Source organism: Peromyscus maniculatus, chromosome 10 (genome assembly GCF_049852395.1).
Source record: "Peromyscus maniculatus bairdii isolate BWxNUB_F1_BW_parent chromosome 10, HU_Pman_BW_mat_3.1, whole genome shotgun sequence".
Lineage (NCBI taxonomy): Eukaryota > Metazoa > Chordata > Mammalia > Rodentia > Cricetidae > Peromyscus > Peromyscus maniculatus.
The window spans coordinates 41,655,007-41,670,809 of NC_134861.1; positions in this window are offsets into that span (position 1 = coordinate 41,655,007).

A 15,803-nucleotide genomic window follows, 5' to 3' on the forward strand; every position below is an offset into this window, starting at 1 on the left:
AGTAGAAGCATTTAGCAGAGGCTTGTCCACATGGCACAGATCACAGCAAAGACAGAAGAATGACAGCCACAGAGTGGCTTGCCCCCAGTGACTGATGGCTGCCAGCCAGGCCGCATCTTCTGAAGGCTCCACAGCCTTGAAAATAATGCTGCCAGTCCAGAAACAAGTGTTCCAAATGAGCCAGTGGGGACATTTCACATTTAAGCCATAACAGGGAATATTTTTTAAAAAATTACTATTAAGAACAACTGCCCTACAATCTCACAATTCTACTTCGGGGCATAGCCAAGGGAAATGAAATGAGTATGTTTAAAGCATTTCCATGTTTCTCGTGACACCATTCAAAATAGCCAGGAGATGGAAACACCCTGTCTATCAAGTGATGAGTAAATTAAAAAAAAAAAACTGTGGTAAATACACACCATGGAATATAATTCAGCCCTAAGAAATGAAAACCTGTCACACGGGACCACATAACAGAACTGAAGATCATTAAGTAAAACAGACAAGACACAGAAAGAAAGTCATCCCATGATCCCACTCATGTGAAATCTAAAAAAGATGATCTTATCGGAGATGTTAGGAGTAGAATGGTGACTCCGCAAAGCTTGGGGATAGAAGTGGGTAGAAGGCATGAGGGAACTGGATTAATGGGCACAATGCTATAGCTAGCTCGGATAAGTAAGCTTTTGTGTTTTATTGCAGAGCTGATACTGTACATGCTTTAAACATTCTAAGAAGGGAATTTGAAGGTTTTCACCACAAAGAGATGATGAAGAGATGAACATGTTTACTCCAACATATGCAAGACAAACATTAAAATATCATATACAAACAAACACGTGCACCTTTTGTGTCTAGTAAAAAATAAATAAATAAAAGACTGTAAGTGTCAGAAATCGTGCTATGAAACAGTGTCATGAAATCACAGTAGCTGTGGTTGCCTGCATAAGACCTATAGAAGATGAAGCCAGTCAACTCTCCAACCTGGAGAAGAGATCCTCAAGACCCCACTCTAGCAGAGGAGCTTTGGCAGGGGATGGCCCCTGAAGGAGGGGGAATGAGTTTTCTTCAACAGTGTAGCCTATAGTAGGCTGCTCCCAATTCAGAGAATAGCCTTACCCATGCTCACATAGTCAGCACTGATCATACCTGGTTGGTTAGTTTAAAAGAAGAGGAGGAGGAGGAGGAGGAGGAGGAGGAGGAGGAGGAGGAGGAGGAGGAGGAGGAAAAAAGAAAATAAATGAGGTTAAGAGAAGGATGTGAGAGAATAGGGGAGGAGGTGAAGAAGGGAGAGAAGATGGGTGTGGTCATGTATGACATTATTGAAGAATCTGCAACAATAAAAATTAAATAAATTAAGTTTAAAATGTATAATACTATATAGTTCAAAGTTGAGTTAGGCTATTTGCAAAGCTGAGGTGCACAGAGCAGTTCACACACACACATACACACACACACATCACACACACACACACACACACACACACACACACACAATGTCCCCATTACAAAGGTCAAGGGACTAAGGCACTGAGACCTATAGTCTGGAGTCGCTGTGCCTATTCCTAAACAGACAGGAAAGAAAAAGACGCCTGAATGGTGCTATTACGGTGGCTAATTAAATTTCTTCTTTGCCGTTACAATGCCTTCCGTTTTGAGGATCATTACTTTCCTTGTAGCCTCTTTCAAGAGCTCAGTTTAGGATTTTAAGTTAAGAAAACCGCAAAGCAAGCCTTAAAGCCACAGGCTGCCCTGCTGCCTAGATGGGAAACGCTCTGGGAGCAGAGGGAGAAACGCAAAGCACAAGCTGCTGTATCTTTGGAAATCTGTGAACCGAAAAGGAAAGGGAAAAAAATGCTGTTTTACAGGAGGCGATCCCACGCATTTACAGTGTTTACAGATGCGGGTATGCTTGCATGTAACCCTCAGCTAATATTGAAATGCCAAGGTGCTCCGTTCCTGTTTAATATTCATTTATCCTGCCAGACGTCAGATCTGCCTGAGGTGAGCCAGGATTCTGACGTATGTGTAAGTAAGCTGGCACAAAGTGCGTGAGGTTAGGATGGCATTGGGGTGAAAGGAGCCATGAGCTGTACCTAATAGAGAAGGATGCGGTGGATAGCTCAGCCTGGTGTAATTCCTTGTTTTTAGCTTGAAATGGGCTGTTGTAGGGTCATTTACACCATGGAAATTGGCTTCTCTTTGCCTTTAGAAAGCCAGGGTATGACTTACTTTGCCAATGAGGTGACAAGTTATCTGACAAAAGCAACAGAAGCTAGATTGATTTGGTCATGACTCCTCCCATCAGAGTAGGAGAGGCATGCCGGGAAAAGCATACTGGAACCACACATAGTATATGATGCTGGAAGGTGGGGCAGCACCCCTAACATTTTGACAGAACAGGGAGCAGAGATCAGACAGGACCCAGTTCAGTTCAGTTAGGTCCCAGGTCCCAAGGATTCTATTACTTCCCCCAGACAGTGCCACCAGCTGGAGACGGAGTATTTCAGACACATGATCTTGTTAAGGACATTCAACGCATACCATCCAGATAACTAGCATCACCTTGAAGAACCGACGCCGAGAAAAAAAAATCGTGTCTCATTCCTATCTTCAGTATGTCAGCATGGCGCTGACGTCTGATAAGTGAAGTTTGTTGACTGACAAAGCAAAGGACGGTCCCAAATTACTCCCTTCTTCTCAGTTACTGGTAAGCGTGAAAGATAAGCAACGATACTTAACTGAAACACAGCTACATAAAACAGGTACCAGAAGCCTAGAGAAACGGCAGCGAAAACAAACTGTAGACGGAGAGCCCTGTGTTGCTTAAGGCTCTGTGTGATGACACACTGCATACATGATGATTGGTGCATATGATTATAATGGAGCTGGAAAGGTCCTCGACTCTTCCAACATGGTAGTTGCAGCAATACCCTTGAGCAAAGCATTACTCATGGTTTTGTAGCAACACATAGGGTGACCTAATGGGGAAGATCAGAGATGTTCAGACACACAGGTGACAAGATGCCTAACAAAAGTCGCTTAAGGAAGGAAAGGTTTATATGCGGTATGTTTAGAGTGAATATGGTAGATCACGGAGGGGAGGCCTAGGGGTAGGAGGCTGAAGTGGCTGGTCATCTGCAGTTAGGAAGCAGAGAGGCTGATAGGAACTGGATATAAACACTGACAGGGCCAGGATATGAAACTGTAAGGTCTGTGCCCTGTGACTCGCTCACTGCATTGAGGTTCAACCCCTTAAAGTGGTGGTTCTCAACCTGTGGATCACGACCCCTTTGGGGGGGGTCAAACAACCCTTTCACAGGGGTCACCTGAGACCATCGGAAAGCAGATATTTACATTACATTTCACACCAGTAGCAAAATTACATTTATGAAGTAGCAACAAAAATAATTTTATGGTTGGGGTCACCACAACATGAGGAACTGCGTTAAAGGGCCGCAGCATTAGGAAGATTGAGTACCACTGCCTTAAAGGTTTCACAACTGTCCAAAGCAGTGCCACCAGCTGAGAGCAAGCATTCAAGCACTGGACCATACAGGAGACATTTCCCATTCAAACCACAAGCATCATGTTCCAGCTACCTACAGGAGCCAGGCAACTGTCTGTATCCTGGGAGCCATGGCTTATGTCTTGTATTCAAGGCATATAGTAGGCTATGCCATGTGGGTTTGTGAAGTCCATTCTATAGTGTTCACACAGAACAAAACTGCCTGAGGACAAGCTTCTCAGAACCCACCTACATCAGCAAGCAGCATTCCACTCCAGCACATGTGATGTCCAGTTGTCATCTTGACAGATTAAGGAATACGGAAGGGGCTGGGAAGGTGGCTCGGTGGATAAAGGTACTTGCTACCAAGTCTGACGACATAATTTTGAGTCAATAAACCAACGTGGTAGAGAGAGAGAACTGACCCTTGCAAGTTGTCTCCTGATCTCCATAGGTAATACAAAAAAAGAATGCAAAAAGTTAATAAGAGCTGACTGGATTGGTTAACTTTTCTCATGGCTGAGAGCAAACGGAGACAAAAAAAAAAAAAACCAAAAAACAAAACCCAGGGTGTGTGGTGGCTCACAGTTCAGAGGTTCACAGTCCATTGCCGTGGAGAAGGCATGGCCATATATAAATGCCAAAAGAAAAGTTAAAAAAAAAAAAAAAACATACCTAAGACTTTAATAGGGCACGAGAATTTCAAGGCTTTTCAAAAAGGATAAACTGAATTGAACATGGGTTGCGCTATCCCATAATCTGAATCAAAAGGAGAAAGGTGAAAGGCAAATGAACCCTGGGATGCACGTTGTCTGTTTCTCGTTGCCAAGGGCTAAGTTGTTCCTGCCGCCATGCCTTCTCCACGGCAATGGACTGTTATCCTCTGAACTGTGAGCCACCACATACCCTGGGGGTTTTTTTGTTTGTTTTTTTGTTGTTGTTGTTTGTTTGTTTGTTTGTTTTGTCTCCATTTGCTCTCAGTCATGAGAAAAGTTAACCAATCCAGTCAGCTCTTATTAACTTTTTGCATTCTTTTTTTGTTTTACTAGTGATGGCACCCAGGACTTCATCCTGCTAGGTGAGGGCTTCCACACTGAGCAATATTTCCAGCCTTCAACCAAACCAGACAAATGTATCTGATCTCTACATGACAGCTCAATGACTAAGAGGCTGATTAGGGGTTGAAGGCTCTCTATTGTGAACTAAAATCCTGGCTCACTATTCGGACCCTTCAGGATAGCACACTGCTCCCAAGCAAAAGTGAAATTCTGAATAGCCTAGCCAGCCAGGTAGAATGCTGAACATTATTTCAGCAGATGATAACTGCAGTTGGAGCATTAAAAAAAAAATCTGCTGACACTTGGAAACGTGTGTTGCCTTAAGTGAATAATAACAAAAATGTGTTTTTCATTAGAAATTGAGAGGAGTTGACTGTGAGACTTGAATAATAAGGATCCCCCTTATTAAGTTGCTCAGGTTCAGTTTTATCCTCTTCAAAGTATTCCATTCAAAAGAAAGCATTAAGAAAAGCTTGTTGGACGGTGGGGTAAAGGATGCATCAATACTCTGTGGCAAATCTACAGACAGAGCCTGTTCTGAGCCTTCCGTGTATGACTCCTCTTGCTCTCAACCCACCCACCCCCATCCCTTACTCTGTAGCTATGAGAATGCTCAAAAGTCAAGACTAGGTTAAGAGGGGACCAGGAGGAATGTTTTAGATGAAATCAGATGTGACCCCCGGCTTTAGGTGCCTTTGCTGAGCATGGTTTTAATTACAGGACTCGGGCAGCTTCCCCGTCTTACCATTGCTGTAAGTCAGTACACTTCTCCAGCTGCCCACAGCCGGCCAGCCTGCCAGCAGGAAGGGTTTACAGCCTCGCACTCCATTAAAAAAATAAATAAGTCAGAAGCCCCCAGGCCGTCACGTGTTTGGAAGCAATGAAACTACAGCCCATTTACCTCTCCTAAGACATTTCTAGTCCCAGCCCACTCAGGCCTTACCAGCCGCAGCAAACCTTACTATGAAGGAATTAAAATTCTTTTGCTCTGAGGCAGTAGTCTGGTTTAGGGCAAATGGCCCAGAGCTGAAGCCCGAGGGCTCATCCAGTGTTTTCTGAGTTTCATAAAAAATTGCCTCGCCTTAATGGAAGGGGAAGTTTTGTGCCTTTAAGACCTGTAGGTACTTCAGGCCAAGCTCCAGTTTTTTAATGATGCCGTCGTTGAAGCACTAAGGGTGAGGTTGCTTCCGATGCAGGGGACATGAGGTTCATAGATGTGAAAGTTTGGGCTGAGTACCACGGGGAAAATATCCTAAGTCACTGGAAAGAAAGACACAAGGGAACTACTGACCGGAAGCCAAAAGTTGCCTTCAAGACTCAGAAAAGTTGGAGCCCTGGGCTAGAGCAGGGACCAGCCAAGAAAGCTCCGCCTTAAGCAGGGAAAGCTTTGGTGTGATGAGTAATTCCCTGTGTTAACTTGCTGAGGCTACAGCACCCAGCAATTTAGTCAAACACTTTCTACTCGGCGTCATGGGGTGTTTGTGTCTTTTGTTGTTGTTTTGTATATTTAATGATTTTATTAGTATGCGATGTGAGGATTCTTTTCTGGTCCCCTGTGTGTTCTGTGTTGACATTCTGTATGCCTCTTGCACCTTGGTAGGCATCTCTTCACTTAGAAAAATTATCTTCCATAACTTTGTTGAAAATATTTTTGTGTTTTAATCTGTTTCTTCTTCTTCTTCTACGCATATGATATACAGGTTTGTTCTATTATAGTATCCCAGAGCTCCTACATGTTTTGTGCTTGAGTTTTTTTTTTAATTTAATATTTTCTGCAACATCTGGAGTAATCCATTTCATATACCTTATCTTCAAGACCTGACATTCTCGCCCCACTTGAACCGATCTATTAGCAAGGCTTTTCTCCAAGCTTTTGCTTGACTTCCTGAATTTTTTTGAGTTTTATTTTAGTTTGGCTTTCCTTTGGAGAGTTTATCTCCTTTTTAATTTCTATATTTATATCTTGGATTGTTCTCATTATTTCATCCAACTGTGTGTTTCTACAGTCTTCATTCAGGCATTTATTCATATCCTCTTTGAGTTCCTTAAACACATTTATAACTGCTATTTTGAAATAATTCTTGTATATCAGTTGTTACAATATTATAACTGAGGTGATGGTTTCTGGAGGAGACATATTGTATTGGTTTTGCTGTTTTTGCAATGAGTCCTAGGCATCTAGAATTAAGTCACTGGTGTTTGTTGGTATGGGTATCTGGTCTCACCTTTGCTGAAAGGGTATTTAGATCTTTGTTTGCTGTGGTTCCAACCTGTCAGGTTCTAGGACAGCTCAGTAGAGTTTAGCTTTCCTTTCAGTCTTGGAGCCACTCTGTTGCTGTGAAAATGTGGTGTCATCAGTGGTCTCTGCTCAGATAGGGAACAGTACAACTTTTGGACCAGGTGCCGCTCCACACAGTCCTGGATTGGGACAGAAGGCAGTGGCTGACTGGTGGGCAAGTGGGTGAACTGAGTTTGGGATTTCTTCCCTAGAATTTGAGTTGGTACTCTATATAGTCCCACATCGGTGCCATGGATGTGGTAACTGATACGCAGAAAGGCTGGGTTCTATTAGTTTTGTCTCCCATAGTTGAAATTTACCTGCATATCGACAAGAAATTTTGTTCCATTTGTAACATAAAACAAAACTAAAAACAACATAATCCTATGGCCCTGCCTTGTACCCCAAAACAGACACAATCCTGAGGTCTCACAGAACTAGGAATAAACAATGCTCCCCAAACTAAATTGCTTCTGAAAAGAATAACAAAACACATTTTTATAAGGCTGTGTGTTTTCTTCTTTTATGACACTTGAAATCTCATTGGAGAGGCAAGACCATGACACTAACACAGGCAAAGCAAGGCCATTTGTTATTCACAGCTAGATCTGGCTCACAAGCTCTGCAAGATTCCAAAGGGGCTGGACTTCAGGCAATGCTAGAGTTTGCTTCCATATCCAGTCCTCTCTCCTTCCCTTCATCCCTCCCTCCCTCCCTCCCCTTCCCCTACTCTCTCTCCTATATTTCAGGTTTACTTTGTACCTAATCCAAGTCCATTCCTTTGTGAGAACAGGACACAGACTTGATTCAAACAAGGTCCCTGACCTTAGCGTGCCTAAGGAGGGAAACTGGCTTTGAAGAATGGAGACTTGAGCTAGGCCTTGAAAGACAACAGCTGAAGGCTACATTTTGTATAACAAACAATGGATTTAACACATTTATTGTAGCATGAATTATGTGGTTGCCTGAAAACCTTGAAGTTTTTAAGCCTTCTATTTTATCTTTGTTAATAGAAAAAGAAGGGTGCTTGGTGTTTGGTTTTTTTCCTATTGTCAAGTCATAAGCACATGAAGGGTGGGGAACAAGGGGACTCTGTGGCAGGGACGTAACCGTTCTCATCATATGCCTATGTATAAACACAGTCACTTTGGCATTTTCTTATCTCTTTTCTACATTATGTACTAGATATATACATAAAGTTGTTTAGTTTGGTCTTCTCTTACTAGTTTCTCCAGAATTTTCATTTTACAAAATCTTGTACAAGCACATTTTTCAAAAAGTCTAAATGACAAAAAAAAAAAAACATAAAAAAATTCCTATCATTTTATATCTAGATTTCTCCTAGCTTTCCCTTATTAAGACTGGCCTAATAATAGCTTTTTATAAGCTCAGTATTTATGAGTTTTAGCGTTTCATGAATGAAAGGAGCTTTTAGAGGTCATTGAGTCCAACCATGTCAATTTTCAAAAAGCAACAACAACAACAACAAAAAACAGTATGAATGGACAGTTAGCTGAATCCCTTCAAGCCATGCTCCTTAGCATTTCCTATGAATGGGAATCATCCAAGGGTTTTATTAAAATACAGATTATGGTTCAGTAGGACTGGGGTGGAGCTTCTGACAAGCTTTGAAGCGATATTCAAATATGATTTATGCATCAGATAGAAAGATCTGAGTCTAATTGTGTCTGTGCAAAGCCCCATTATGAACATCTACTCCATACTTCTCCTTCCTAGGGGAAGGCTACACTGGCCAATCAGACCACTGTGTGGAAGTTTTTAAAGTGAAGCTTAATTCTGTTATCATGGTTTTAGGCTATCTTTTCTGCCAGCCATTAGAGACATGCAAGGTATTGCAGAATACCCAATTGGTAGAAAGATTAAATGGAAATTCAGCGATGAGGGGAAGCATCTAACATCTGCTGACCTTGAGGGTCTTTTCAAGGCCAAGGTCAAGGTTTCAGAATTAATATTGAATACTTTGAATGTTCAGCTGAACAACTAGCACCCTGTCTCAGCTTTAAGATCCTCTCAGAAAAGTTACATGGCCAGACAGAAATGACTGGCCCTTTTTGCTAGACCAGAGAGGAGTTACAGATCCAGGAGGTAGCCAGCACTGTCATCTGAAAGCAATCCCCCACTCTTGGGAAAATAAAGTATCACATTTGTGAAATTTTCAGACACATCATTTGCATTTGAAGAAAATGTCAGAATTATTGAGCATGAGACAGGAAGCAAAAGTAAAAAAATGTAAATGGTTGGGGTGTCTTTACAAAAGGAAGAGAGTGTCGTTAGCTTCTGCTACACATGCACACTTCCCTGTGCAAGGTTTTCAGATGGTAATGTTCTCCTTGAAACACCCTAAATGCCTGAATCCTAAGTTTCAAATTGTTACTGTGTGATGAGCTTGTGCCCCAGTGAGCAAGGAAGGGCGGCTTTTCCTCATGCAAGCCACATTGAAACCCCTGCTTTCAAAATTTGGCTTGAGTTTCCCCAAAGCTGGGGGCGCTGGCTATTTCAACAGAATGCCAGCGAGATGTCTGAGAGATGCTCAGGGGGTGTAGCCAAGCCAGTGTCAGACTCGGTGTCTGCACTCGCTGTGCCAGATACAGTCAGTTTTGTCTCTCGGAGCTGGACACCCTGAGGAGTCTGTCCCAAATCAAGCTGGTGACTGACCTCTCCCTGCTGCTACGGTTTAAACATGCCACGTCTTCCACAGGCTCAAGTGTGAAGTGCTTAGTCCCCAGATGGTGGCTATTTTAGGAGGTTCTAGAATCTTTGGGAGGGGGAGCCTATCTGGTGGAAGTGGATCACTTGTCCCTAGTTCTGTTTTGTCTGCCATGGAGCAAGGATCTCTTTCCTGTCACATGCCTCCACTGCCGTGACATCCTTCCTCCATGTGTGGGTCCAAGTCACTGCAGGAGAAACCAGCTAAAATGAGGAAGAAAATAAATCTTTCTTCCCGCAAGTTGTTTATGGCAGGTCCAATAGCAATGAAGGTCCCGTTCCTGCTTCAGAATACATTCATTTTATGTCACCATCCTCCTCTTACACTCTGCTCTCTGTCTCACATCGAGACCTGTCAATGATTCCATTCCAAATGATTCAAAAGTTTAAACCTTTGCTCTCCACTCAAGGTCTAGCAGTCTTGGCCCTTAGAAGGAAAACTATTACATTTTTAAAAGTTATTTATTTGTTGTGTGTCTGCTTGCCACAGTGCATGCATGGTGCAAGTCAGATGGCAGCTTTTGAAAGCTGGCACACTCCTTCTACCATGAGGGTCCAGGGAATCAAACTTGGGTGGTCAGACTTAGCAGCAAGCACCTTAATCTACTGAGTCATCTTGCCAGCCTTAGCTTTGTCCTTTCTGGTGCGTCCTCCTTCCTAATGTCACACTATTCATCCTATAGAGCATGTATTTTTCAATGCCAAGACAGGAGTCTTTGACTATAGCCCAAAGGCCGCACATCCTCACCTGGCATTCAGGGTCTTCCGTGAACACTCCCAGGTTTTCTGGTCAACTTCACCCTCATTGATCCTGCAGTATGGTCTCATTCAAACACTCTGTTGTTTGAATCTTAGGTGGTCTTTTAATAATAATAAAAAAAACCCAGAGCCAGATATCAGGGTGAAAGCTGAAAGATCAGAGAAGCAGAGCAGCCAGCCACTAGTTCTTACCTCTACGAAATCCTCAGCCTAAAGAGTAAGTTCCTGTTTCCTCATGTGTTATATACCTTTCTCTGCCCAGCCATGTCACTTCCTGGGATTAAAGGCATGTGTGCTTCCCAGTACTGGGATTATAGGTGTGTGCCACCACTGCCTGGCTCTGTTTCCAATGTGGCCTTGAATTCATAGAGATCCGGATGGATCTCAGCCTCCTGAGTGATAGGATTAAGGGCATGTGTCACTACTGCCTGACCTCTATGTCTAATCTAGTGGCTGGCTCTATCCTCTGATCCTCAGGCAAGTTTATTAGGGTACACTATATATTGCCACAACCCTACATTCTTGAAAGACATGAAGAGGAAGACACATTGCATGGTGCTTTGGTTCATAACCCAGCTCAACAATTCCTAAGTTATGTAGGATGTTGAATTTGGAGCAGACTCCTGAATTTTTAAATAAGGACACAACTAGTAGCTGCCTCCTAAAGCCACTCTAAGGTTCAATTTTAGCTCAGGATCTTAAGAGCTCAAAAGAGGACTGCTCCTGATTATCCAAGACAAGACATCAAGCTATCTGAAGACTCACGAGCCTTCCTGCAATTAGTGAAAAATCTGGCATCTTGGAGCAGAGAACTAGCCCAACAGCTTAAAAGGATAGTCATCTGCAAGGGAAGACAGGACATGAGCACTTGCTCATGCGGGCACATGTAGGACAATTGGAATACTTAGGCACGGAAGGGCAAACTTCGCTTGCTGGGGACCAGAGAAGAAGGGACGTTTACTCCTCTTTGCAGGTTTCTTCTCCATGGCCCCTTGTTGGAGAGTCTTAAGAAAGCATCCTTCAGAATGCTGGCCTGAGACTTGCAGCCCTTACAAATGGACATCAAGTATAACCAGAGCTCTATGAACAAATGAAAACTTAACAGGTTAATGACTTAATCTGCCTTGCAATTGTACAAGGCTTAATTTTTTATTTTAAATTTATATCATTTAGGCTAGGAATCCTTAGCCATATGTATTAATGAAGAGAAAAAAAATCACTGTCTAATAATTAGGCTTCTTTCCTGTGAGTTTGTTTCTTGGTGTTAGCAGAAAATACCCAGCCAAATATGAGACATTGAAATTTTCATTATATGGACACTTTGTATATGATTCATACATATCTTGTCATCCTATTAGCAATATGGTTAATAATCCCATTTTACAGATGATAAACTGATGCTTAGAGGTTAAAGTTTAAGACTAAAGGGAAATATTGTCAACATGAAGATATATATGTGAATATATGTATACATATACAAAGCTGTAGTAGACAGAGAACAGAAGCAGATGGATGAGTGAGGTAGATATTGTAGCCCTCCTCTATCCTATGAGCAATCTGAATAACAGATTAATTTATAAGACCATATACATGCTACTGGTAAGCTAGCTTAGCAGGCAAAAACACTTGTCATGCAAACCTGAAGCCTGAAAACTGAGTTTGATCCCAGATCCCATGGTGGAAAGACAGAACTGATGCTCAAAAGTTGTCTTCTCACCTCTACACTGTGCACGTGCACCCCAACACACACACACACACACACACACACACACACACACACACACACACACACACACTATGCACAGAGATAGAAACAGAGGACATGCAGATATCCAGATTTTGTGGTATATCCATAATCCCAGTGTTGGAAACTGAGGCAGGAGGCTTATGACTTTAAGGTCAGCCTGAAACACATAGCTAGATAGTCTCAAAAACCACATAGATGTGATCTGGTTTGTGTTTTGATGTCATTTTTTTTTTTGCTCTTCTTCCTTCCTTCCTTCCCTTTTTTTTTTTTTTTGAGACAGGGTTTCACCTAATTTCACACTGGCCTCCAACAGTCTATATAGCTGTGGCTGGCCTCGAAGAACTCCTGATCTTCCTCCCTTCATCTCCCAAGTGCTGGGTTAACTGATTCTAGTCTTCAAATGATGACCACCCTTTACGGTATACTTTCAAATAAAGTCATAGTAGTTCCCCTTCCCCTCCTTGACACCCACAAGATTCATGGCACCTGCACTCTGGCCCTGGGGTTCAAGGAGAGCATGTTCTAGGGTCCATCTCTGATCACTGCCAGGTTCTCTGTTGGTCATGTGTACTTGGTAGTCTTTGTCAAGGCCAACAAGACTCACTGTTAAGCTTCTTATGAGACACATTTTCCCCATCTTGGAAATGGAGTTGACACTACTCAAGGAGAAGAAACCCACTTCAGAAGACACTAGGTCCAGAAATGAGCTCCAAGAAAGTTTTCAACCTAAATCAAATCAGCTTATCCAACCCTGGAGATTGGCATGTGAGGACATGCTTTCCCTCTCTGCACCCTCTGCTTTCTTCTTCTCAAGCTATTTGAATTGTATTAAAAAAACTGCATTGAAAACACATTTAACAAATCTCACGGCTATTAAGTGAGCATAACCATAAAAATGATAATTGATCTTTTGGCAAGAATATGGGAAAATAGGCTCTTTTCTAATAACTTACAGATTTATGAATGGACATGTTTTATGTGTCTATATATGTTCACTTTAAGTAATGTTTGACTTTTAAATTTTACTTATTGTTTGTGTGGGTGAACATGCCCATGCTGTAGTATACATGTTGGGGTTAGAGGACAACCTGAGGACATCCATCTCCACCATGTGGGTCCTGAGAAGCAAACTCGAGTCATCGGGATTGGTGGTAAGCAACTTTACCTGGTGAACCATCACTTCTCTCACCAGTTCTATCTACTTATACTTTAACACTCACATTTTATGACTCTTATGTAAATAATCAAGAATTTGTGGGGGAAACAAGCCAATAAGAGCATCCTATCTGAACATCAAAACTTGGAAATTATCTAAACACGCCAATGAAGAGAAACTACATAGTGATATATTTATACAAAACAGTTGTTTTTTTTTAATCTAGGAAGATTTTAAATAAAATCACAGATATTGACAGGATAAAATTTTTATGAATTATTACTGAGGAAAATATAGATTATAAATTTTAGGTATAATTTCATTTTACACATAAAAGTGTAGATTTGTATGCATGCAGAGAAAATGGTAAGACTATGACCCAATGCATCACCAAAGATAAAAATATTGTTACAATTCTTTCTTCATGTGTATGTATGTGTGGTGTGTGTATTTGTGTGTTCACATTCACATGTGTTGTTGCATGTGCCTGTGCAGGTCCACATGTGTAGGAGATCCAAGGCTATTTTTGGAGTCTCCCTTGATTACTCTCTACCTATCCTTGAGGCTAGGTCATTCATTTGAACCCAGAGCACACCCATATGGGAGAGTCTAGCTAGCCAAACTGCTCCAGTATTTCTATCTCTGCCTTCTAAGCTAGAATTGAAGGCAGATCACATGCTCATCTTAAGTTATGTCAGTTCTGGGGACCTGAACTTACTTTGTCCACTGAGCGCCAATAATAGTTTCTAAGATTTTTATTACATTAAACATGTTATTAAATTATTATTAACAAATAATCAATTTTAAATATCTGATATTGTGAATTATTTAAATATTGCATTATAGAAAGATGAACAAAGAGAGGAAACACAGTATCATCACTCACTATAATGTAGTCACTCTCTTTATTATACTACTGAGCATCTTCCTTTGTAGTCTATCTTTAGCTGTTGTTTCTTCCTTTACATTCTAGTCACCAGAATAAACACGTTTCTAAATCTTGCTTTCATCCCATAATATTCTGTTGGTGTTTAATTTTCCTAGGTTACTGTTAAGTATTTGTATTAACATTCATAGTGGATAATATTTTAAATATTCACTGCACTTCTGCTGTAGGATAATGCTCTTGTACACTGTTTTAATAAAACATTGATTGGGCAGTAGCCAGGCAGGAAGTATAGGCAGGGTGTGCAGAGGAGAAGAATGCTGGAAACAGGAAGGGCAGAGGAGGAGTTGCCAGCCAGACACAGAGGAAGCAAGATGAAAAGGCAGGACTGAGAAAAGGTACCAAGCCATGTGGCTAAACATAAATAAGAATTATGGGTTAATTTAAGTGCAAGAGCTAGTCAGTAAGAAGCCTGAGCTAATGGCCAAGTAGTTATAATTAATATAAGTCTCTGTGTGTTTACTTGAGCTCAAGCAGCTGCAGGATGCAGGAGGAAGAGATTTATCTGGACTGTGGGAGCCCAGGTGGGACCTGAGAAACCTTCTGACTACAAATGGTGCCCAGATGTGGTGGCAAGAATTTCCACCTAAAATCTGAGAGAGCTTAAGTAGAGATTATAAATGTAGATAAGAGCACCTTCTAGTTCATGTCACTCTTGGCAGACCACAGCACAGTGACGTCTCCCCTGGCCATGTGGGTTCACAGCTTGTGGGCCTGACCTACAGCATGGTGGATTCCTACCACCACCCTACACAGAGGTGACGCCAAGTTTCCAAGCCACACAACATGCTGCATGACAGATTTAGCTTTTGCTAGTACAGAAATACCAAAAAGGTTTCTCGGCTACACACTGCTGGATGGAGTCATAGACCCACTGCTTCCCAGAATCAGTGGTAAGCATGGATCCCAGAGCTAGTGGTAAATGTACCACCGCCATTTGGGGATACTTAGGTGGGTAGAGTCAGCATCCAAGGTTGCCGCATTGGTCTTAGCCACTCAGCTTAGTGGTTTAAAATCTCTACTGGTCAAAGAAGGATTATAGATTCACAATAAGACAGATTCAGATAGAGTAAAACACTAAACAGTTTACAATGTGTGTAAAAATGTATGTAGGCTTGGAAGAGAAAGGAAAAGGGAATATATACAGTTATATAAAGAAATAGATAATTTTAAAACTAAAGTCTTTAAAGAGACAATAAGAATAATAAAAATAAGCCGTGTAAAGATGGAAATCACACAGAGAGTCTGAATTATCTTGTCTTTGGGATTTTTAACTGCAGAAAGGCATTTGATTGTAATGGCTGCTAAGTAAAACACACACACACACACACACACAAATATATATATATATATATATATATATATATATATATATGATATCTTGACTTCAAAATTTGTGTCTAAGGATACATTGTTTTTGTTTCCACAGAAGATGAGAACCTGTGGATTGCTTCCAGGCTAATATGGTTTGATCAGCCAAGACCCCCTGAGAGGTCTCCAGTGACACCATGACCCAGATGATCCAACATCTAGAATGGCTTCAAGGCAACTGGCTCAGACAATGCAGCCTCACAGACTGTTCCAATCAGGAACTGACCATAATTCTTTATTTTCTCAGGAT